General features: G+C 45.5%; 1 protein-coding gene across 4 annotated transcripts in view; it reads right to left on the bottom strand.

Moving 5' to 3' along the window:
• Positions 1 to 24,711, bottom strand: part of LOC138566853 (leucine-rich repeat and fibronectin type III domain-containing protein 1-like protein) — a 3,353,432-nt gene that overhangs the window by 723,353 nt on the left and 2,605,368 nt on the right. For all 4 annotated transcript variants that reach the window (XR_011302045.1, XM_069644559.1, XM_069644558.1 and 1 more), the window contains one exon: positions 22,508 to 22,565. The gene's annotated coding sequence lies outside the window, so the exon portion shown is untranslated. The remainder of the gene's footprint in view (positions 1 to 22,507; positions 22,566 to 24,711) is intronic.

Genomic DNA, 24,711 nt, shown 5'->3' with positions numbered 1-24,711 from the left:
ACATTCTAGAAAGTTTTGGGTCTTGTGGAAGGCATGAATTTCACACATTTTTCTGCATAGTCTGCATTTTAACTCTGCACTGTATGTATCCTGTGCACTCGAAAGAATCTCAGGGTAGCTCCACAGATCAAGGTATGATCAAAGGCGATCTCAACCCTTTCCCCTGAGGGAAAGGGCGGGAAGCCAGCTAGATTGATGGTATCAATTGCTGATGCTAATATGCCAATCATTGAAGGTGAGGTTCTTTTAGAAGACCTGGGAACGAAGAAATACACAAAGCAGGTTCATATATAGTTAATAAAGCCGATATTCAACAACCTGGCCATACCAAAAGGAAGGACACTGTTTCATGTATTAGTTATTGTAACGGTTCACTTGTGTCAGGACCGTGGATTTCTCCCCTGCACCCATAAATTCTGATAGAAATATCTTACAACATCACTGTGCATACAATTCTAAAATTAGGTGTGCAACACAACCACTAACTATAATTTGCATACCAAAATTAACTTACTTGAAAGGTTTGCTGCCCCCTCCACCCCAGGGTGGCCTTTAAGACACCAACAATCAAAGTAGATCTAACCCAGTCAACCTTACCTTTTAAATCTCTTAAATTAATAACACCCGTTGATACTACTAAAGTGGACAATTGACTATGTGAGATTGATCCTCCTCCGGTTCAGGAGGGCCATGCATTTTATGCAACTATTGTAGATATTCATGGGACACTTTGTAAATAACTCTTACAGCCTTTATAGTCACCACCTGACCTTCAGGTAGGTAAACATCAGAGACCTACACTTACATATGTAGATGATGTTGGTAATTTACCGAATCAGGGGTGGCTTGAGTCTGAAACAGCTATTATGATTGATCCAATTATACCATGCTCTAATAGATTTGAATCCCTTGTAATTGGAGAAGGCAGTGATAATGGGTGTGATAAGGTAACTGCCTCAGGTAATCCTGAGATGGGAAGTAAAATTGATGGGAACCAGCCACAAAGGAATAGTGTAAATTTGAATCTTCCGTCCGAAAAGGTAAACTTCTTAGGTTGTACTGAACATGCCCAATTGAGCTTAGAAGCGGCACACATGAAAATTGAATGTTCTTCTATGCAGAAACTGGTGGCCTACATGCAGAAGGTGAATGAATTACTCAAAGAGATCAATGAGGTTTGTAAAGGACTTGCTAGGAATGGAAAAAGGGGCCTCAAAGGGAGGTAATGAGATACAATCAGGTAACACCGGGATACCATAAATACCATCAGTGACCCTTTGGCAACAGCCAGCATAGTTCAGGTGGCTTCTAACAGTCTGACTTCTTTGATCTCTCCCAGTTAGAACCCTATTACGAAGACATCTGATCCTTTATTAATTGCTGGGCTCCTGTCTTACCAGTCAGACCGAGCATGAACAAATGGACCCCAGGTTGTGTAACTCAACCCATCCAGACAGCCGGGTCTGTGGATCAGTGGTAGGGGCCTATGTTTGACCTCATGGTCACAGGTTGAAATCCCTGCAGGTCCACTCTCCTCTTCATCCTTCCAAAGTCAATAAAATGAGTACCATTGAGTTGGGAAACAATGACATTCTGCTGTCAACAGCACCAAAATACCCTTCTGGAGGGTGAACGCACCTGTTATGTTATGATTCTTACTCTAAGGTAGGAAGACTTGTTCAAAATTGAGTCACAGAATAGAGCATGACATGACACAGTGTGTTGGGAGAGTTTACATGACGGGGGTTCAAAAACTCACTAGAGGTGCTTTTAAAAAGAAGGAATCTCTGATCAACAAATATGTTCACTGGATCAGACAAGTTGGAAGCTGCTCATCTGTTATAGGGGTGACATCATTAATGCCACTAGAATTGTGACCCAGGACGACCAACAGTTCCATCAGGTAGAACTGACATTGGGCCTCATTAAGAGTGTGGCGGCCATGGACCGGCACCGTTCATTTCGGGCCGCCACATTATGAGTTCTGCAGCAGGTCTCGCTCTGCACGCCTGGCCAGACCGCTAGCAGAACAGGATGCTAACAATGGTCCCGTCATTAACAGGCCAGTTGTTAGCATCCTGCCCATTCCCAGTTCGCCCTATGGGGGCTCAAATGGGAATGGGGATGTACCGGGTCCGGGTCCCGTGAAAGGGAATTACCGGGCCCCCCAAGATCAGAATGGCACCGTAAGTCCCCTTTTGTGGGTCCCGGACCCAGACCCGAGTTTGGGGGTAGCCATGCTGCTAAAAACAGCATGGGTACCACCAAACTCGTAATGAGGTCCATTGTCATCAAGAAGTGAAAAAAATCTCTCTTGGACATGCGCACCTCTTTCAGAATAACTTTTTGAAACCACAAGTATCGGGTGTGTTTATTATAAATTTTAAAGTGGAAAATGAAGCATACGGGCAAAGAAATGCATACTCATACACTTCGAGTGTGTAGTAGCAAAGTGACAGAAATGTAGTGAGAAAAAAAGTAACAAAATGCCTAACAATTAATTGCTTGTAGATTTATGAATTTATTCTGAAAAAGGTGTGAATGTCCAAGAGAGATTTTTTTCAGTACCAGCATGCTTTAGCCTTAGCTTGTGGTCTTACTCTCCTAGACAAGCAGCCTTCTTATTATTGTGATTTTTTTTTGACAACCCCACGTGTGTATTGTCCTCAAGAAGGGTCACAGAAGAATTATCCCTTTGGGGATTTAGGAGCTTTCCTCCAGCCTTCCCCTCTCTTCAGTGAAGAAGCCAAAATTATGTGGATTCGAAAATCCCCTTTAACTTGCAAAAACAAGTAAACTTCCAGAGAAATGTAAATCACTTAAATCTGAACACGAGGGTAGAGAACCTCAGGATACTTTGCTTGCCTTGACATGATTCCCCAAGTAACCCTAATTTTTTTCTGAAAATTCGTTCTTGGAATATAGCATGTATCCAATCAAATGTCCGACAGTCAACTTGTTTTATACTCATATCGTCTCTCTAGAGGAAACTGGGGTGGGTACGACTCCAATTAAGCTGGGCTATGCTTGTTATGCAACCCTTGCTTTAAAAGGAGGGGGTTAGGAAATCTTAGTGGCGGTCTACTGGCATGGATAAAGACTGAATTCAATGTTGTGGGGATTAACACTAGCTGTGCTGATATCCAACAAATGCAGTTATATTTCACTAATGGTTTGCTTCTAAAGTTTTTAATGTCTACATTCTTTATTTGGAGGCACTTCTGCTGTGACTTCAATGTTCGAATCGTTGCTACTACTGGTAATTATGTGTCTTTAGCGTGATTGTTTGGGGTTTAATGCTCAATGTTACTCTCTGAGTTGTCTAGTTGGTAGTCTGGATGATGAAGATGAAGCTTGGGGTATCCCAAAGGTTTCAGTACCTTCTAGCAGCACCGGATATGGGCATGCCTTATAATTGCCAACCTTGTTTGCAGAAAGAGGCTTTTGAGCGTCTAACCACCGTGTGCAGGGAAATGTCCATGCTAAACCTACTTTTAGTGTAATGGGTTTGTTGGGGTGGTCAGGAAAGGTCCACAGGATCAAGGGTGAATTATGTTGCATGCGCCATATTGATGCCTGGGGAGAAATTAGCGCAATGTTGCACCTTCCTATGTATCTACTGTAGTTAATTATGGATGGGATATGATACTGTAGAAATATTTTTTGTTTAGAACTGATACATATTAGCTTACACGCGCCCAGAAAGATAAAATGTTAAGATCACCAAATACAACATAAACACAATTCATACATGTGGCACTCTGAAGTATGTAGAAACTGAGAAATGGAGAAGGTTTTTAATGCACATGCAAGATAGAGAACTGCTCATAGAGAACCCACTGTGAAGAAAATATGACAGTTATTAAATTTGGATGTACACTGATACAAAAACATAGGGAATTTGTGAATCTAAATGTAGTGGGCTTTATACAATGGATTTAAAAAAACATCTGTCTGGGATGTTTTCTGTTTTCCAAGTGAACTTTGACATTTGAGAAACTGATTTTGCAGGATTTCAGAGGCCAGAGCATTTTCTTACCATTTATAAAGCGGACAACAGCCTGTGGGTATTGCAGCGCTGTTACAGCAGATGTTTAGATATACCTATTGTTGAATATACATCGGTACGATATGCAGTCATGTTACACATAGGTTCAGATATGCCATCCGGGTTGCTGTAGATGAGTTAAAGTGCAGGTTTAAGGCGAGGGTGAGTGCGAATATGTTTTAGTTGAACAGCCAGGTTTTTAGAGGTTTGCGGAATGCCCAGTAGGATTGTTCTGCTCTGAGGAAGGGTGACAGTAGGTTCCACTGTTTGGCCGCAATGAAAGGAAAGCTTGCACCTCAAGCTTTGCATGCCTAACTTTGGGTTGTCTGAGGCGGTGGGTGCATTGGGTTTTTGTGGGCCTTGATGAGGTGACTCTTGTGATATTTTGGGCAAGATATGGGGGGCCGTGTTGGAGAGGCATTTATGGGTGATGGTCAGGGTTTTGAATAGGGCATGTTCCTTGATGGGCAGCCAGTGGACTGCTCTTCTGGCTGCAGATATATGTTCTCTTTTAGGTATGCTAAGGGCAGCTCATAGTGTGTTATTTTGAATAACTTGAAGCTTCTGAAGGTTTTTGGAAGAGGTGCCAGTGATAAGGATGTTGCAGTAATCCAGTCTTGAGCCTACAATTCCCCTAGCGATGGTGAGGCAGCTGTCAGTGGAGAGGAAGGGTTTGGTTGCATTAAGGAATTTGGTAGTGTAGGCTGCTGAGGATGCTATGAGTTAACCTGGTGAGACAGTGATAGTGTGGCATCGAGGTAAACCCCTATAGTCTTGACTGAGGAGGAGTCAGGTATTCAGATGTCTGTGTCGAAGGCTGCATATTGGTCATTAAGTTTTTGTAGTACTGCGGGTGGGCCTACCAGCAGGATTTCTTGTCTACATTTAGGCAAAGCCGCTTGGCATCCATCCAGGTTTGGGTAGTGGAGTATACAGTGTTGAGGATCTTAGAGTCTTGTGTGTAGTCACCAAAAAGAGGAAGAGGACTTGGGTGTCATCGGTGTATGTTATAAAGTGTGGCGGAGATGCAGGAGCCTTGAGAGACTCCGCACAAGATAGGGGTAGGGGCTGAACTAGCCAGGTCCGAGAACACTTTCATGACTCTACCTTCAAGGAACGAGGTGATCCATTTAGTTGCTTCAGGCGAGAAGTGGGTCGCAATAGTGAGGTGGTGGCAAAGGATTTTATGGTCCACTAAATCAAAGGCATCTGACAGGTCCAGGAGAAGGAGCAGGGCTGGTTTGCCACTGTCCCTGATCTCGTTTATCTGATTTTTAAATCCAGCAGCATGGATTTGGTGCCATGGCCGGGGCAGAAACCAAAATTGGCGAAGTCCTAGTATGTGGTGGCTTTCAAAAAAGAGTTGAACCTGCATATATGCTGCTCTAGCTAGAATTGTCATTAAGAATGGGACTGTTGTTATAGACCTGTATTTACAGGGCACCAAGGGGTCCAGGGAGGGTTTATTGAGGAGGGGACGTACCAAATGCATCCTCGAGGCTGGACAGTTCCACTCCTGAGTTGAGGTGGCATTTAAGAAGTTGGTGATTAGAGGTGTTAGTGCATCCGACCAATCCTTGATGATTGAGGGAGGTCAGATGTCCCCTTTACACTTGGAGGGTTTCAGGTTTTTTATGATCGTATGTACTTCTAGTTCTGAGATCTCTTTGAAGTGGAACAGAGGGATCTCCTGTGCCTGTGAGTCTACCCGAGAGCTGAGACTGTGGTTGGGTGGGTGTGGTCAGGGCACTTTGAATGGAGTTGATTTTATTGTTAAGGATGGTGGTTTTGTTGAGCATGGTGGTTTGAATATTAGTGCACCAGGCTTCATTCTTGGTGAGGAGCTGCATGGAGGAGTTTCAAGTTCTCTGAATATGGAGACAATTCCCCTGGTGTCTGACTTGGCGTTGGTAATTCTTGAATTGAAGGAGGTGGATTTGGCTGTGATAATTCTTGTTCATAAGCTTTGGAGATCTGAGAATGTAAGAATTGGAGAAAGATGGGATTTATTTGAAGAGGTTTTTGTCCAATCACGTGTGGGGGGTGAATTGTAATAAAGTGTCTGGGAGTGTTTTAACTGTTGCAAGCATTTATATAAGGTGTCAACTGATGTGGTCTGGAGACGCTTAGATTAGTTTGGCTCTACAACACCATCTAACTGCTCCCTCGGATGATTGCACAATAAACTTGCATTACGTACAAAATGTGCACTCGTTTCTCAGGTGGTGGGCCTGCTTGGGTTAAGGTGATTCAGGGGCCCGCCCCACAGGTTCCACTAACCACATCAATTACTGCATTGATAATATCTCACAATGGTAAATGCTCAAAGACATGTATGTTCTGCAGCATATAGAGAGTGATCACAATGCTCTAATTATTACTCTAAATATTGACATTTTGGGGAGTAGGTCTGATGTAGTTACCTCTGACCTAATAAGAACTTTAAACTGCTGTATTCTCATTGGGAGCTCTATTTGCCACCCAGAGCTACTGGTTGAAATTCACTGTGTAATAGATCCTTTACAGTATGACTTTTTGAGTGATGACAGTACTTGTTGGATAGATGGGTCTGCCTTTTAATAAATCCTGATAAAAGCCATGCATCCCTTTGTTACATGACCAGTCAGACAATTGGGGGCCCTGGGTGCCAAACAAGAGAAGGGCTGGTTTGAAAATGATTGCAAAAATACTAGAAAGGACCTTCTAGTTGCTCTCAAAATGCAGAGTAACAACAACATGCAAGTGGGTAAATGACAGTGATTAGCCTGTAACACTATTATAAAGATGACGATAAAGGCAGAAAAAGCAAAGAGAGGGTAGGCGTACTCAAGCATGACCAAAATATCTTTTGGGAAATTGTTGCACACGAGAGCACTAATGTAAGCCTTACACCAGTGATGACCATTCCTGGTTGGACTTGTTATGAGCATTTCAAAGCTTCATATGGAGCTACGTTAATTGAAGGGGATACACGTGCCATATATGACAGCTGTGTGTCTAGTAGGGAATCCCCTCTGATCTTCACCCTTGAGGGGGTGGTGAATGCTCTTAATGAACAGAAAAGTGGCAGGACCTGATGAGATCCCTATCGATCTATTTAAAATTAAAGCATTGGCCAGGCCCCCAGCATTGTTACATTATTTTGAAATGATTTATCTTAATAACTATTCTCCATTGTCAAGCAGAAACAGTTCCCATATTCAAGAAGGAGGATACAAATGACCCATCTCCCTTCTTCAGTTAATGCTAAAATCTTGACTAACAGACAACTGAAATATATGGATGAAGGAAGTTTATTGCATCATGTCCAGGTGGCTTTTTGTAATGGCAGTGAAACTGTAAAACAGGCTTTTAAAAGGACTTCGATTTTGCAAAAATATGTTGTTCAGAAAGCTATGCCATTATATGTGATTTTCATTGAAATAAAAGACAACTTTTGACAACATGAATCCTAATTTATTATGGGACGCAATGCGTAGACTTGGAATCCCTCCGCAACCGATGAATGGCGTGAAGTCGCTATACACAGAAGCTAAAGACAATGCTAATGCTGTTGTCAGATAGGCTCAACAGCGGGAAAGGACAGACTCATTTCCCGTGACCAGAGGACCGGGCAAGGTTGTGTTATGGCACCTTATTTGTTTTCATTATTTATAAATGACCCTGCAAATTACCACTCCAAGCAAATGCCCCTTTGATTAATCAGGAGCGTTTAAACATCATATGATTTGCAGACTAAGCTGTTTTATATTCTACTCCCCCACAAGACTTTAAAACATTTTTTTCTAATTTTCCCACTTATGCAGTCAGAAGAAACTGGTAATTACTGTGTCAGATACAAAAATGATGATCTGCCACAAGAAACACCTTCCTCCAATAAGCTTGGAGTTGAAAGGAATACAACTAGACACTGTTAATCATTATGACTGTCTGGGGGTTCGATTTAATAATAAGGGGGATTGGCGCTCCCATATCAAGAAATGTAACCTTATCTTGAAAAGTCATTCGGGTGCACCTTTAAGCTTTGTAAAAAAATGTGGGGGTTGTGCTGTAGACGCAATGGCTGAATTTTATAAAGCCAAGCCCGATCTGCAGTGGGGCAGAGTTCTGGTGTCACTATAATGTTGATAAATTGAAAATATATTCTATAAAAATGTTATTAGGGTTGCCTATTGGTAATTCACCAGTCAGATTGGAGTTAGGCCAATTTAGTATTGAGTATTGTGTATAGTTCAAGCTAGTCTTACTCTGGGTTAAACTTTGGATAACGAAGGGCTTAGAGGACTACATACATACCTTGCAGGATGCCCTTATAGTTAACCATGGAAAACAGATACCTGATTTTCACAATCAGTGGTCCATGGTTGCTTTGTGGTCTTCGCACCCTGATGTTTGTCAATGTTGGTCACTATTTTCCCAAACTTGATGTGCATCAGTGTCTATTTGGGCACGGTTCATACAATCCTGAAACTATGGATCATGTAGACTTAAGGAAGATAAAGGAATCATATTGGCATTGGCTACTAATTGATTCTTTGAGGAAGGATGACAGGAAGATTTCTTTTTAAACATACATCAGTGTTAAATTAGATCTAGGACTGGACCCATACATGTCCGGGATTACATTACCAGGAGTATGACATTTGTATGTAAAGCTACATCTTGGTATTCTCCTTTTGAATCTCTTCAGCAAGACTGCTCTCATGGTGGCAGGACCAAGACTGATTTGCATGTGGCTGGTACCCTCAGCAGAGGCGTTGCTAGGGGAGTTGAGGGGGCTCTAGCCCCAGGTCTTTTGGTTGTAGCCCTGGATAGAACCTCAGGGGCTACAACCAAAAAAGGCTAGCTAGGCCAGAGTCCCAACAGTCCCGACATTAGCATAGCCCTGGATCTTTTCCAGACCCAGCAACACCCCTTCCCTTTGGTAAAGGTGAAGATGAGCTAAACATTGAAGGTTTAGAATTGTATCCAAGGCCTTTCCACCTATGACTTTTTTTTTGGGGGGGGAAAGGACAATGTCATTCAAATAATGATGCCCAGCCAGTGTGTCGCCCACAGTTATGTACCTGTGATGTCATTTCCTGCAAATTCACGTAAGGTGATGTCACTTCCTAGGATGAAACTTCCAATAACATCAACTGGGTCAAAGTTCGTGTCATAAAGGTAGGCTCCAGTTCTAATTGCAAAAGTTGGCATCCCTGTTTTCTTGAATAGTATGGTGTTTACACCATCTTAAGATTCTGCAATGCATTATGGGTGAACAAAGGAAAGAAGGGGGGTGCACCTAGAGGGAACGAGGGGTCATCCTATGCAATTTATTTATAAAACATGCAAGCTGAGTGAGCCCTGTTTGTAACACTTAGGAAGAATCCCTGAGGGCAGAGAGTGAGGGTAGGAAGAGATAAATGCTGACAGGGAGAAGGGGACCACTGACACATAAGAAAAAGTAAAGCAATATTTGTTTTAGTTTGTTACATTTTCGGATAAACAAGAGTGGACAAAAGGCTTTTCAAAAGGGGAGCTCTGTCAAATAGGGAACATTAATTAGAGTTAATATAAAAATAACCAGAATTTTTTAGATGGGTCATTTGAAAAGTTAGAAATTTATTTTCTATATACAGCGTCCTATCACATTTAATCAATTTCATTTATTCTTAATTACGGCCCATTTATGTTTCACACAGGAAAAAAATTGGTATGTGAACATGTTTTGCCATAAAAAGCTTTTCGTACAGAAGTTATAAAGAAGAGGGCGGTGGGTATAGAGTGAGGGAACGGATCACTGGCATGTGCTTTTGCCCAACATAGACCAAAACCAAGCAATGTTCAATGTGCCCTTTCTCAATAAATGCATGCTATTTGCGTCTCATCCTCACCTCATGTGATCGCAACCGACTCCTGCATGCACCCGTTATTGAGAACGCGTGAGCCTCATTTTGGACCCACCACATGGCGGTCTGCTCACAAGTCAATCAGATTTAATGTGCATGCAGAACTGCACCGTATGGCTCAGCCACCCTCACACCACACCTTTTTACATGGATAATGTGTAGCTTCCTGTGCACAAGTGCGGATCAAGCAATACAGAACGCCTCTTCTGCAAACGTGCCAATAACCTTTCACCCTTGCATCAAGGCTTGCAGGTGCGGGAGGGCCACCATTTTGCTCCTGCCTCCTGATCCTCTTTTCGAGGGAGGATCGTATTTCTAAGCTGCTCCTCTTGCAGAGTAGCTTCCGCAGCTAAAGAAACACCAATCTCAGAGGTGTTAGAAACAATCACAGACGGGTAGCAGAAACAAAAACAAACCCCGCTGCTTCCTGACTAGGTTCTAATGTGACGGCAGCATATTTCTGGCTAGTTTCTGTGCTCATCACTGCATTCATTTAGGTGGATTCTTGCACTGCATATGTGACTGTTGGCATCTCGCGGGGTAGGCAATAGTGACTCAAACTGGGTTGCAGCTGCTTGGCAGTACCATTGCTGCGAAATATAAACAGCCAGGTGTTCTATGCTGTTCTTGATTGTCGTTTTGGCACATCAGGGAACTGATGGACAGAGAGACTTACTGATTTTCTCAGGGTTGCACAATTTGCTCAAATGGGGAAAGCAGATTATCACCAAGGTCGGACTGGGCCATAAAATTGTCTCAGGCACCATGGAAAAAGTGGGCCACAATTGCAAATAGCTATTCATTCCTTTTGTGACAGTGTTTGAATAGTAACCAGGGGGGAGTTTTCTTTATAAAGTGTGATTCAAATTATGCCTTTTAAAGAATATTTATTCAGCAACACTGGTCAAAACTACAAGCCGCAGATTGAATTAACTCATTATACTGGCCCAAATTAGCCAAAAAAGTGGCCCACTTTGACCCAAAAAACGGCCCCAAACCAGCATTTTGTTATTTGGTTTGGCCCTGGGCCTATTGCCCTATGGACCAGTCTGAGCCTGATTATCACTCAGGTCTTATATAAAGAATATACCACAACAGCCATGCTTCCTCATAGTAGGAGCATACCCTCTACACATCCTACGCCATGGGTAAATTGCCTTGACTTGAGTAGGAACTTGACTGTCTGGGCCACCTTCTTAGCCATTACAACGCAGACTTCATCGCTGACCAATTTTCAGCTCTCTGGTGTTCTCTACTACAAACGGCTCTGCTTTACTGCATGCCAAATCCTTGCTTACATATTTCTCTGTAGGTAGCAATTGTCAAAAGGACGGATTTTGTTAAGTGGTACCTTTTGTTATATCAGCACAAATTCATACAGATGTGACAATTATGTGTAAGCTTTCCGGATCACAAAGATGCCTTCCTCAGCTGCAGGAAATCTTTGTCTATTTGAAAGAGACCAGTAAATATAACACAGCCCGCTTAGGCACAGCACACAAGTTCACTGATATCTGTACCCCCAACACAGACATTTAATTGACACGCTCCTGTGAGCCCAGCCAGCAGATGCGACCGCCGGATTGCGTACACGTGCAAACCCATTGTGTGGGGGCAGCATAACCTTGAGCTGCTAAGTCTGAAGTAGAGATGGCCCAATCATTAGCATGCTGTGGAGAAACTGAAATCAATTAGTCATTGCCGAAAGCAGAACATCAGGGGGAAAGCCTTGAGCTTCCAGCACAAAGCGGCCCTGAAGAGTGCAAGAGGAGTGCGGCTACACGGAGATGAATGCGGCACAAGCCGATGGAGTGAGAGCAAAAGAGCTTCAGGGGCACGGCCGCAAATCAAGGACATATCGGTGATGCACCTTGTCAGCGTGATTGCTTGCTTTTGCGGTGATCTTTAGGACAATGGCCGCTGTCTTGCTCTCTCCAGAGAACCCTCTGTTGGCTGATGGGGAGCTTCCCGCTGCTGGTTTCCATTAACAATCCAGGCCTATTGTGAAAGCTGTCAGCTGTTGATGGAAAGGTGGATGAATGGAGGTGAAGGTTGTGTCTGGAGGGGGTAAGACCATTTGTAGGGAGGTTTATGATGCTGGTAGACACAGAAAAGTGCAGAAATTGGAGATCAGATATCTGTTTGACCGGTTGTGTGTCTAGATGCGAAGGAGCACTTGAATGGATCGGATAATGGAGCCTGGCGGCGGGGTAGAAGGGCTGCCAGCTGCTAATCAGCCATGGCAGATCTGTACATGTACAATAAAAACCTGTCTCATATGAAAACACATGGATACCAGCAGCCCCCAACCACTTGCATAGCTGCACTATTGATGTCTTTAATGTATTATTTTTTTATTTATTTAACCGTTTTGTAATGCACAAATCGACTTTGCATGGACTATTGGAGCACCTTCTAACATATTGAACAAAATGGATTAAATAAAACACAATTTTTAAGCTAAATAACCGATATACAATAAAAGGCACATCATCCAGGACAGAAAATGCGCGACAAGGCAAGGGAGGGGGAACAAAGGGAAGACAGAACAACAATCCTACTAGGCCGGTATTATTCAGATCACGCAAGTGCGTGGGGAGGGGGAAAGGGAAAAGTGCATGGTGAAGGGAGAGGGGAGTACATGGATAGTAGAATAAAAATAGATAAATAAAACGCCCACTGGTGGCAAGTGCCAGGAAGTGCAGACATAAGTGCTGGTAGGGGTACTGTAGGGATACTGAAAACAGTCCCCAGTGCAGGGGTTGCCAGGGAGGCAGTGCAGGTGGACAACTGGTGGGGCCTGGGCCAGAGAGTCAGAAGGGTGGCCAGGTAACCAGTGCCATTTCAGCCAGGAATTTAGCAGGTGAGAGGGGGAGAGAAAGCAGAGGCAAAGAGGAAGGTTTTGAGGTGCGGAACCGGAGATGGTTCTCCTCAAGTTTCAGGGAGGCAGTTTCGGGGAGGCAGGAAGGCTGTTCCAGAGGGAGGCCCCTGTCGAAGAGAGAGATCGACCACCAACTCGCTGCTTGGAGAAGCGTCTGACCCTGAGGGAGTTGGATGCGGATGAGCAGAGAGCTTGAGAAGGAAGATATTTAGGAAGAGAGAGTTGAAGGTATTGCGGCCCCAAACCCCAGAAGACCTTGTGGACAATACGGAGGGTTTTGAATTTAATCCTCGTAGCCACTGGGAGCCAGTGAAGAGATTTCAGTCCTGGAGAGATATGATCCCTGGGCTTGAGGCCAAGGACAAGTCTTGCAGTCCTGTTCTGGATCAGTTGCAGAGGGCGGAGTGTAGAGGCAGGACGATTTAGATAGAGGCTGTTACAATAGTCCAGCTTAGAGAGAACCAGGGCTCTGGAAACAGTGAGCTTCTGGGGGAAGGAGAGAAAGGGAAGTATACCTCTGAGGAGGTGCAGCTGGTAGTGTGACTTCTTAGAGACGTCAGAGATGTGAGGAGAGAAGGAGAGTGTGGAGTCGAAGATGGCTGCAAGGTTTTTTGCCATGCAGGTGGGAGCAGGAAGAGGGCCAAGAGAGGCTGGCCAGAGAGCTGCAGGGAAGGAGGGAGCGGGTGTGCCGATGAGTAGAATCTCAGTCTTACTGGCATTAAGGCAGATATCATTGGCGGCACACCACTCATGGATGGCAGACAGACAATCAGAGATGAGGGAAGGAGAGGAGGAGGCCGAGGGTAGCCTGAAAATGAACTGAGTGTCATCCGCATAGCACTGAAAGTTGGGGCAAAGAGCGGTGATGCAGTGGGCAAGGAGTGCCAGGTATTGGTTGAAAAGCCAGGGAGAGAGGTTAGACGCCTTGAGGACACCACAGGTAGAGATAAAGATATCGGAGAGGAAGGACCCAAGTTGGACCTGGGAGGGTCGGTCGGAGAGGAAAGAAGTCAGCCACACCAGAGCCTTACCAGTGATACCCAGGTTATCATGGAGACAGTTGAGCAGGATGGCATGATTGACTGTGTCAAAGGCAGAAGAGAGATCAAGCAGGATGAGGACGCAAGGGGTGTTGGAGTCAAGGTTGGAGAGCAGGTCTTCACGGATGTTCAGGAGAGCAGTTTCCGTGCTTCTGGCAGCTCTGAAGCCAGACTGATGGTCATGAAGACAACCAACAGATTTAGTGTGGAGATTAAGCTGGGTGATGGCCAGTTTCTCCAGGAGCTTGCCCAGAAAGGGAGTGATGGAGATTGGGTGATAGTTAGCCGGGCAGGAGGGGTCGGCAGAGGGTTTCTTAAGAAGAGGGTGCACAAGGGAGTGCTTCAGGGGGGGATAGGAAGACTCCAGTGGCAAAGGAGTGATTGCAGAAATCAGCCAGGGCAGGAGCAAGGGCGTCAATGTTGTCCTTGATAGTTTGGAGGAACAGGGGTGAACCTGTTTTGATGAGACTTTCATAGATCGGACTTGTCCAGAAACCTCGTCTGCAGAGAAAAGGGGAAAGGCAGAGAAGGACGGAGGGGGGTGGCTGTGGAAGGGCCAGCGGAAGAGCAGGTAATAGAGGGAGGGAGGTGATAGGAGGAGAGTGAGGACAGGATGTCCTGAGTTTTATAAATGAAGTGAGAAGCCAGTGCAGTGCAGAGGGCCTGGGAAGGGACAGGAGAGGTAGAGACTGCGGCAGGGTTGGTCAGTTCCTTGCAGATTTTAAAGAGTTTGTTAGATGCCACAGAGACGTGGACTTGGAAATGAGCTCTCTTCTTGGTGAGGACGTAGAGCCGGTATTGCCTTTGCAGCAGGCGGCAGGCCAGTTTGTCAGAGGATGAACATGAAGCACGCCATTTCCTTTCGGCCACCCTGCACTTGCGTTTTAGGGTGATAAGGTCTGAGTCATACCAGGAGTTACACTTGGCTTGGGCTTCAGGCAAATTCTCATGACAGGGGCAAGGATATCAAGAGTATCAGATATAGAAGAGTGGAGCGTGGAGATGGCTGTGTCAGGGTGAGAGTCAGCCAATGGGGGAGGAAGGGGTGAGAAGGTGGTGTGAAAGCCTCAACTGGCATGCGTTTCATGGGTCGGATGACTGAAAAGGTGGGTGCCAGTGATGGAGGTGGCTTGGCCTGAGGGGTAGAGAGGGTGAGGTGGGAAGATAGGAGAAAGTGATCACTCCAGCAGAGAGGAGTGGAGAGAGGGACAGAGAGGAGCGGTCTGAGGAGATCAGAACATCGAGAGTGTGCCCTGCATAGAGAGTCGGGCCAGAAGGGAAAATAGTGAGTGAGAGAGAGTCGCAGGAGTCACGAAAGAGTCCGGAGGGAGGACAGGAGGCATCCAGGTGGATGTTGAAGTCTCCAAGAAGGAGGAGTTGAGGCCAGGAGTGAGGAGGAGAGGTCTGCCCACTCAGAGAGGAAGGAAGAAATCTGACCAGGTGGCCGATAGATAGTAGCCACAGTAAGGGAATGCCTGGGGGAAAGAGAGAGCCTGCAGACGAGGCATCCAAATGAGGAGTAGGCCTGCATAGGAGTGACAGTGGCAGGAATCCACTCGGGGAAGATCAGGGCTACACCACCACTAGAGCGGTTGGACCTGGGCATGGAGAGGATCTTGTAGCCGTCAGGGAGGAGAGTATCGAAGCCAGTGACAGAGCCAGCCGTGAACACACCCGATATAACGGCAAAACAATCACGCAAAGTTAGAAAACAGGGGTTAGCATAAGGGTCCAAAGTCAGATACCAAGGAATGTACAGTCACAAACATTGCATGACCGATAGATTAATCAATACCAATAAGGAATAGCTCAAAGCATTAGGGATGGAATTCCACAGCACTGGGGCATAGAGAGAAGAACTCTGCTTACAAGTGTTTTCTCTTTTTGCACGTGGAATTTAAAACCTTAAGACGTCATTACTCTGGGGCAACTGCTTAGCAACCGAAATGTTTAGCTTTTCAGTCAGCAAAATGGGCTTCCTCCCTTCTCAATGCCTTAGATAAAAGGCACCCCACTTTAAAGCAATACATGCTTCCAGTGGCACCCCAATAGCAGGCTTCTGGTGAAACAGCATCAGCTTGTCTTTTTCTAACAATTCATTTTGCTGCTGCAAGGGGTGAACTGGGAACAAAAAGAGGGCCTGGAAATAATGTTCAAAGTGGCCCCATATTACACATTTTCAGCAAGCCCCGCCCTTTTCCTATAGAAAATTGTGGAAATACCAAATGAAAGAAGCCCAGGGTGCAGAGGAAATCTCCAGAGTTCCGTACAGGCCAGTCCACCCCTGGCTGCTGCATGGAGCCCTGCCTTTAGGGGTGTAACTTTTAGAATTCCCCTCAACAGTCCACCCCCCCTATTAAAATGTGCAAGCACTAAACCCTAACCTACTGCTCGAAAGATGTCTGCCCGAAGAAATGGCTTCAGCTTTTTTTTAACACATATAGTTGGAAGGAAGCCATCTACGCCGCCTTATCCAAAAGACTCTTAAATCTGAAAGATGGTTCCAGGAAATAACCCTAAAGAGTGTTCCCCCTCTTTGGTAAGGCTAGGTGGAAATAATTTGGTTTCATCGCTGCCAGCAAGTTCTGAATAGTTGCATCATTCTTCCCAGGACACTCAGATACACTCTGTCTTCAGGGGATGCAATTTCCAAGCGACAAAATCCATCCGTGCTCCGATGTGGGGATGCGAGACGGTTCCCTGGGCGGTAGGCCTCTGTAATGGGCGAGACCTGCGGGCACAGCTGGGAGTCGCCCGCATTAGTATTTAAATTGTGTTGTTGTCCATATTAGCAGGGGCGCCGAGTACGCGGGTGCTCCGGGGCCCGGGTACCCCCCGGCAGAATGAAGTCGGGGCTGAGACCCCCCCCCCGGCCGGAAAGAAGAGACGCAGTATGGATGGCCCTTTGTTCCATCCATACTGCGTCTCTCTCAATTTCCAAAAATCGTTTTGGTTTGGGTACACTTCTACATCTGCGCACCCAGGTGCACGACTTTAGAGGTACACCCAACCCAAAGAGATTTTTAGAAATGGAGGCACAGATGCAAAGCAAGTCTGTCCCTCAATTTCTAAAAATCGTTTTGGGTTGGATGTATTTGTACATCTGTGCACCCCTCTTTGCAAGAGGGGTGCAAAGATGTAGAGGTACACCCAACCCAAAACGATTTTTAGAAATGGAGGCATAGATGCAAAGCAAGTCTGTCCCTCAATTTCTAACAATCTTTTTGGGTTGGGTGTATTTGTACATCTGTGCACCCCTCTTCGCAGGAGGGGTGCACAGATGTAGAGGTACTGCAACCCAAAACGATTTTTAGAAATGGAGGCACAGATCGAAAGCAAGTCTGTCCCTAAATTTCTAAAAATCCTTTTGGGTTGGATGTATTTGTACATCTGTCCACCCCTCTTGGCAACAGGGCTTCTATAATTGTAATACTATGCCTTTGTTGAGGCAATGCTAGTTCATCTTACTGGGGCTGCTATGCTTTTGTTGAGGCAATGCTAGTTCATCTTAGTGGGGCTGCTACACTTTTGATGGGACAACATCAGCACTTCTCAGTTGAGCTGCTACTCCATTATTGACAAGGCCCCAGCACTTCTCAGCAGATGTATTTATTTTAATTTTTATTGGTTATTTATAATGCACGTAATACCCAGAGGTTTCTAAGCACGGACCGAGGGATCAAATCTGTGTTGCTCTATGTCGTCTTGCTTCCAAGGCGAGCATGTTGCCCCTGAGCTCTCCTCCCGAGACTCTGAAGATCTGAAGTACATTCAATGATAGAGAACCAGAACTATTGAGCAAGTCTGATATCATCTTCATCATCATCAGAATAACTCAACACTGTTGTGGTTATACAAGAGCTAATATATTTAAAGGGATGGAATTACTCAGAATGTAGCAGCACTATTCAATAACCCAAAGTGCTTAAGCATAGTTAATGTGAAAATATTACAATTCTCACCATTGGGACAGTACTGCCACTTCTCAGAGGCTTCTACACTTTTATGGGGAAGCACTGATCCAGCCTTCTGGACAGCTGCCCTTTTAATGGCACTACTCAATAGGGCTGCTATACTTCAATAGGAAATTATCAACACTGCCCTCAGGGAATTGCATACTCTTTATGCCACCAAAGCAGCACTTCCACCCACCAAAGCTGCTTTATTTTTAATGGCACAGTGCGTGTACGTCTCAGCCACTATGCTTTACATTTAAACAGACCAAATTGTCATTTCTCAGCAGGACTGCAACACTATACTATTGTGTTCTGTATGTTGAGTGCGTCTTCACCACCAATGTGGGTTCATGGCACTCTCCCAGTGTCTAAATAGTAGATCTGGCTACATTCAATTGGCAAAAGGCATGTCCCGAGCTGCCTGCTGTACATGGGCTGCCACTCAGAATGTTGGAAGTCTTAATGGGGCAAGGGATAGAAGGCTCAGGCCTGTAGGATAGCAGAATCAGCAGGATCTTAAAACCTGCTCACTCATTCTGGATTGAGGGGCCATGGGGCAAAATGAGCCTGATCCAACATACAGGGGGTTGTTACCCCTTTACATCCCCTGAATGAAAGAATGAGCTCTCTCAGACACAAGTTATCACCCCTGCACACACAATGAATGAATATGGTATGGATCTATAGATCGAGAAAACTGGAGTGAGAATTCAGAGTCTTTTAACAGAAATATAATTGTCTTCCCAGATGGTAGACTGTCCCCATTAATATACATGGGGTCACTGAGATGACCAAGAGTGAAACTGTACGTTCAGTTGTGATATTACCAGCAATGGGTATACTATGCTCCAAGGAGTGAGGTGCCCACTCAATATATCACACTGTTTATAGGTGTGAGGCCCATCCTCAATGCTTGCCCAAAGAGCCTTGGCCAGAGTTTCACAATGAAGAAGCGAGCATGTGATCCGGGGTCTGCAGCCCACACACATGCATGGGATTCCCATGCACCCACTTGCGAGATTTGGGACAAATTAGTGAGATTGTGCTCCAAGGTAGGAGGCACACGCACAGTCTTTGCTCTGAGGTTTGCCACACTCACAGGATGGGATGGCATTTCGTTCTCCCATCCTAGTTGTGTTGCTCTGCCTTTTGAGGGCTACTACAACCTGGATGATTATAGAGGGGTGGAGTAGGGCAGTGTTGGCCTACTGGAATGCAACTGGGAGATTTAAACCTCCTTCTTACTTGACTTTAGTATATGCAGTACATGATAGCCAATGTTTCCCCTGTTCAGCGCCCCCCCAAGCCCCCTCGCACCAAGTTGGCGACTACGTGCAAATGCGGTCATATAACCGCTGGTGATGTCAATTCCTATATTTGGGCACACCCTGGGAAATTCATAAGTCGGCTCCCCTGCATATTAGTACCTATAGCGTGCTGTTTGGAGCGCCATGCACTAGAGTGTGTGTGCTTTGGCAGGCTTTGTATGCTGAGTTTCAGAAGCTGGCATTGCCTGCTTCAATAGCTGCCACTGTCATTGCATGTGTCTCTGGTGTTATTGCATTGAGCCTGAATCAGCTGGGATGCTGGCCTACATTTTAGACACGAGTCCTTGATGAGATTGTTGATTTCCGGTGCATGTTTTCTCAGGTCTAATCTCGCTCTACTGACATCACCCTCCCCCCCCCTTTTATTCTCAATTTCTTTTTCACTTTCTCTACCTCGTTTTCTTTCCTCCCTCATCTTATTCTAGTCTCCCACCTGTCCCCTAAGGCCTCAGTTTCTCTCGACCACTGTAACCAACTAACTTTTTCTACTAGGTCAGAATCAATATCTCTCTCTCTCTCTCGGATCTCTCTCTCTCGGCGGGAGCGGGGCTCCTCTGCTTTACTTTTCCTATACTTTTATTTGAAAAAGAAACCTTTCCTGAATGGTTTAGTTTTCAAATACAAGTGTAGGAAGACGTGAAAACTTGCACTTCAGTGCACTGCACTGAGCATTTCCTTAAATAGCAGGTGTGTTTGTTTGGGGGTTTGCATGGTGCATGGGAGTAGGCATGGCAGTGGGGTTTGTGGGGAGCAGGGGCAGGCCGGCAGGGAACATAGTTCCACTACTTCTTTTCGTACACTTTGACCACTGACCCATGGGACTTTGAAACACATGATATGCCAGGTTTAGTGGTTTATGGCAGGACTGTCTTCAAGGCACTAGTGGTCATTGCCAATTGGCCTGGCCTCTTCTTGAGCAGACGCCCCATGTTCAGTCTGTTTTGTTTATCTGGTGCAGCTGAACGAGTGATCCTGTACACGTCATCTTGAAAGCTAACCTGGTTGGCCCAGGGCAAGCAAGCTGCTGTTATGCTAATCTAGAGACGGTTGCCCATGGTAACACTTGCAGATTTGACTGTAGAGAAACCTACCTCAACAAACACAAAACACGCAAACCACCTGAAACACAAATAGGTCCATTAACAGCTCAGCAGGCGCTTGTTAATTAACATGGATCGACCGCAGCATAACCAATCAACTTTAATATTGAACAGTCCACTAATTAAGATTAATGCACAGGTTATAGAGGGACGATCCAGTTAGCAGCAGCCAGCAGGAACAGCATCTCTGAACAAACTGCATAATTAAGATCCCAGATGAACCTTCCACCATTGTTTATCTTTGTGGAGGCCTTTAGAGACACACAGGACTCATCACCTGCCTAAAACACACACACTTGATCTTCAGATGAACTTCATCCCCCGTTTATCCTATTTTTGTTGGACACTTTTGTACCCAGTTGCGTACCTTCCCTGTTGATGTGTGATGGAGGGAGTTGTTGTGTCCTGTTTCTGAGTGCTGACTGTTTCACAAGTCTGCATGGAGTGGAGATGAATGTTGAGAGGATGCTGTCTGAGAATGTTATGAATTAGTCACTTGATATGATATGATAGGTTATGTTTAATGCCCAGAGGTTTCTAAGCGCGGACCCAGGGCTCAAACCTGTGTTGCGCCACGTCGTTTTGCAAGCACGTTGCCCCTGAGCTATCCTTCCGAGACTTGGTGCATGGGAGCTGGATGGGATGGGGTGCTCGGTACCCCTTGAGGTCTGTTCTCTCCGTGTACTGATGCTGATCTTGTAGCCTGTACTTTGACTATAGATTAAACCTATGCAGGCCAAGTACCTATCAACTATGTGGGTCTGCATCTTTCTTTCTCTCCACGTTGGTTCATGCAGTCCTCCAGTAACCTATGCTGGGGACGTGCAAGGCACGTGTCTTCCCTCAACATGCTGTGTCATGGACTGTCTTGCTGATAAGGGAGGCATTGCTGCGAGACATATTTTTTCAGTTCTATATTTGGTGTGAGTGGTGTTTTTCAGAGGTGGTGTAATTCCATTTCACCCAATATTCTGTAGTTGTTTTTAAACTAAAAGTGTATTTTCACTCCTCATTTTAGCAATGAGAAGAGTACATCCAGGCGTGAGTAGTATTTTTAATAGAACAAATGTTACTCAATTTCTTTGAACGTTCCTTTGCTGGGTGGTGTTTCCAGCTAAAAGTGGAATTACACTCCACATTTCATCCACCATCTTTATATAGAATGTTGTCTTCTTGCGAGTGATGAGACTCGTAATTCCATTCCATTTTACAGTTACTAGACTACGGTTATTTTTCTCCTTCCTGTTATCTGTTTCTACTTGTTGAGAAATTCCCTCAATTCTTGTGCTGAGGAAATGGCTGCTCTGTTTCCATAGTTGCACCTCATGCAGTTCCCTTTGTACAGGCCTCACTAGTGCTTCCTGGGTAAACGAGGATCAATGTAGTTGAATGCTCATTGGTTCTCATGTGTGGAGTACGTTCCTATCCCCTGCACCCCCTCTGCGTTTGTTGTACTGTGTGAAGGAGGGAGTGTTGACCCTGGAGGTCCCTGCCTAAGTAGGAAGGTGGGAGTGTTACCTCCTGGATGTCCCTGCCTATGTAGGAAACAGGAAGTGTTGCCTCCTGGATGTCCGTGCCTATGTAGGAAGGAGAGAGTGTTGTATCCTGGATGTCCCTGCCTTTGTAGGAAGGAGGGAGTGTTGCATCCTGGATGTGCCTGCCTATGTAGGAAGAATCCTGAATGTGAGTGCTGTGTAAGTGATTGACAGGTCCACTTAGGGCTGAGTGGAATGTTGAGGGGATGCAGCGTGAGTGTGTCCTGAATGAGTGAGTTGCTCCATGGGAGCTGGATGCAATGGTGTGCCTGCTGCGTCTGTTTGAGGCCGTCTTCATATTGAACTATATGTCGAGGGTGTGTGACCTGTTACTTAAATCTGAAATAAACCTACGAGAATCACGTGCCTGTGACTCCTGCCTCATTTGTACAATGAAGTCACTGCATGTTCCCCACCAAAACCATATATATCCTCCATAGACAACATTTCTGTTTGAAGAGAAAGCAGCAATTACATGCTAAGGAGACTTTCACTGCGATTGCTTAGTGGAAACATGGTGACATATTAGGGGAAATTGAGCCTGGTGCAGTTGTTATGTTCACATCATGTGTCATTTCAGATTTCAGGCAGGTGTGTTCACGAGCATTTGTCTGTAGCATCGCTAGGTTTCCACGCATTTACATTAAGACAGCAAAAGCACCGACACGGTTTTACGCTCTCAACCTCAAGTACAAAGCTGGAAGTGGCAAAAAGGGAACAGTACTTACTTTGACTGCTGGATAGCATTCAGCTCGGGATGCCTGTTTCGCACGCTCGAGACAAACCCTGAAAAACAAAGAACATTTCCCTGTGTTAATGGCGGGTAGCCTTGATTTGGTGCTATTTGAACATGTGTATGTACTAAGCTATTGTTGATTTATACAGCGTCAACTGTAACACATGATGCGTCTTTGCCTGTCTGAGGGGGCTAGGAGGGTGTCAGACGACACAAGCAATGGTGGAGCCAGGGGGGGAATGGGGATGGCTATCCCCCTTAGGCCCCTCCTTCTGGCTCCTTGGGCTCAGTGCGCCCCCCAGCCGTCCGCTGGTGCCCTATTAGCTGCCTGCCTGTGCCAGGGTCGGACTGCGACAAGAAATTGGCACGGTCACCCAACAAAAGGTGGCCCACCCCTCGCCTCAAAAAAGTGGCCCAACCCTCACGACCCTTGACCTCTGATGACATCATGGGAAGTGATGTCATGTGACCCACCCCAAAGTGACATCCCGGGAAGCGATGAAACACCTTTCACCCCTTGACAAATCAGGAAGTGGCATCAAATAGCATTGTTCCTAAGTACACTTAATTACTGTGAATGCAAGCAGACGTCCAAGGCCAAATCATATGTTATTGTAAAGCACTTATGCTTAAGCTCTTTTTTATAGAACAAATATGCATACAATTTCACCCAACCTGTGTTGGTACTCATTTATCGACCTAAGAAGGATGAAAGGCTTTTTGAAGAAAAATAAATGTGAACATTTTTTTTCCATCCAAACTGGCCCAGGCATGGCCAGAAATCGGCCCCCTCTCCCCAGGCACGATTTCGGCCCAGCTACGGGCCGAAAGGCAGAGGGGCCAATCTGACCCTGGCCTGTGCTCCTGGACACAAGAAGGGGACACAGTCCCCTGATCATTCAGGTCTTGGTAACATTGAGATAAGAAAAAGTGCAAAGGGAGATGGGTAGGGTGGCAGTGCAGACGAACAGAAGGTGCAGTTAATGAAGTGCTGAAGGAGAAGAGGAAACAGAAGAGGTGGATTAAATGAAGTGCTGAGGGAGAAGAGGAAACAGAAGAGGTGCATAAAATGAAGTGCTGAGGGAGAAGAGGAAACAGAAGAGGTGCATTAAATGGAGTGCCGAGGGAGAAGAGGAAACAGAAGAGGTGCATTAAATGAAGTGCTGAGGGAGAAGAGGAAACAGAAGAGGTGCATAAAATGAAGTGCTGAGGGAGAAGACGAAACAGAAGAGGTGCATTAAATGGAGTGCCGAGGGAGAAGAGGAAACAGAAGAGGTGCATTAAATGAAGTGCCGAGGGAGAAGAGGAAACAGAAGAGGTGCATAAAATGAAGTGCTGAGGGAGAAGAGGAAACAGAAGAGGTGCATAAAATGAAGTGCTGAGGGAGAAGAGGAAACAGAAGAGGTGCATTAAATGGAGTGCCGAGGGAGAAGAGGAAACAGAAGAGGTGCATTAAATGAAGTGCTGAGGGAGAAGAGGAAACAGAAGAGGTGCATAAAATGAAGTGCTGAGGGAGAAGAGGAAACAGAAGAGGTGCATTAAATGGAGTGCCGAGGGAGAAGAGGAAACAGAAGAGGTGCATTAAATGAAGTGCCGAGGGAGAAGAGGAAACAGAAGAGGTGCATTAAATGAAGTGCCGAGGGAGAAGAGGAAACAGAAATGGTGCATTAAATGAAGTGCTGAGGGAGAAGAGGTGCATTAAATGAAGTGCCGAGGGACAAGCGAAATACAGGTGTGTTTTCTGGAGGGCTGCATCATGGCATTGCATGTGAGACATAAGCTGAGGCTGGGGGCGCCAAGAGGGTCCAAGGGATAGGCGGGAAACAGCAGAAAAAGCAGGGCTAAGAATAACTTCACCCAACCTGAGCAGCCAGAGGAAAGAAGCAATGCGGCCCAGCTAGACCAAGAGCTGCCCAGGATTTCAAGGTAAGTCTAGCGGGTAGGCTTCTTTAACAAGGTACGTTTTTCCCTGAAGGTTGAGAGGCTGGAAATCGGATGAGAGAGAGTTCCAGAACAGGCGCCTCCTGCTAAATACTGGGAGGCTGGCCTCCTTAGGGGGTCCGAAGGATGTACAGGGGGGCCCCAGATGCTTTAAAAATGGATTAAGATGACTGTTTATATATAATCAAGCAGAATTTCTACTGTTTCTAATTTCTATTTAAAGCAGTCCCCTTAATAATTTTTTTAAGAGCCCTG

This window comes from Ambystoma mexicanum, chromosome 2p (assembly GCF_040938575.1).
Source record: "Ambystoma mexicanum isolate Mex_15411 chromosome 2p, UKY_AmexF1_1, whole genome shotgun sequence".
NCBI lineage: Eukaryota > Metazoa > Chordata > Amphibia > Caudata > Ambystomatidae > Ambystoma > Ambystoma mexicanum.
This window is presented reverse-complemented; position numbering and strand designations above follow the sequence as displayed.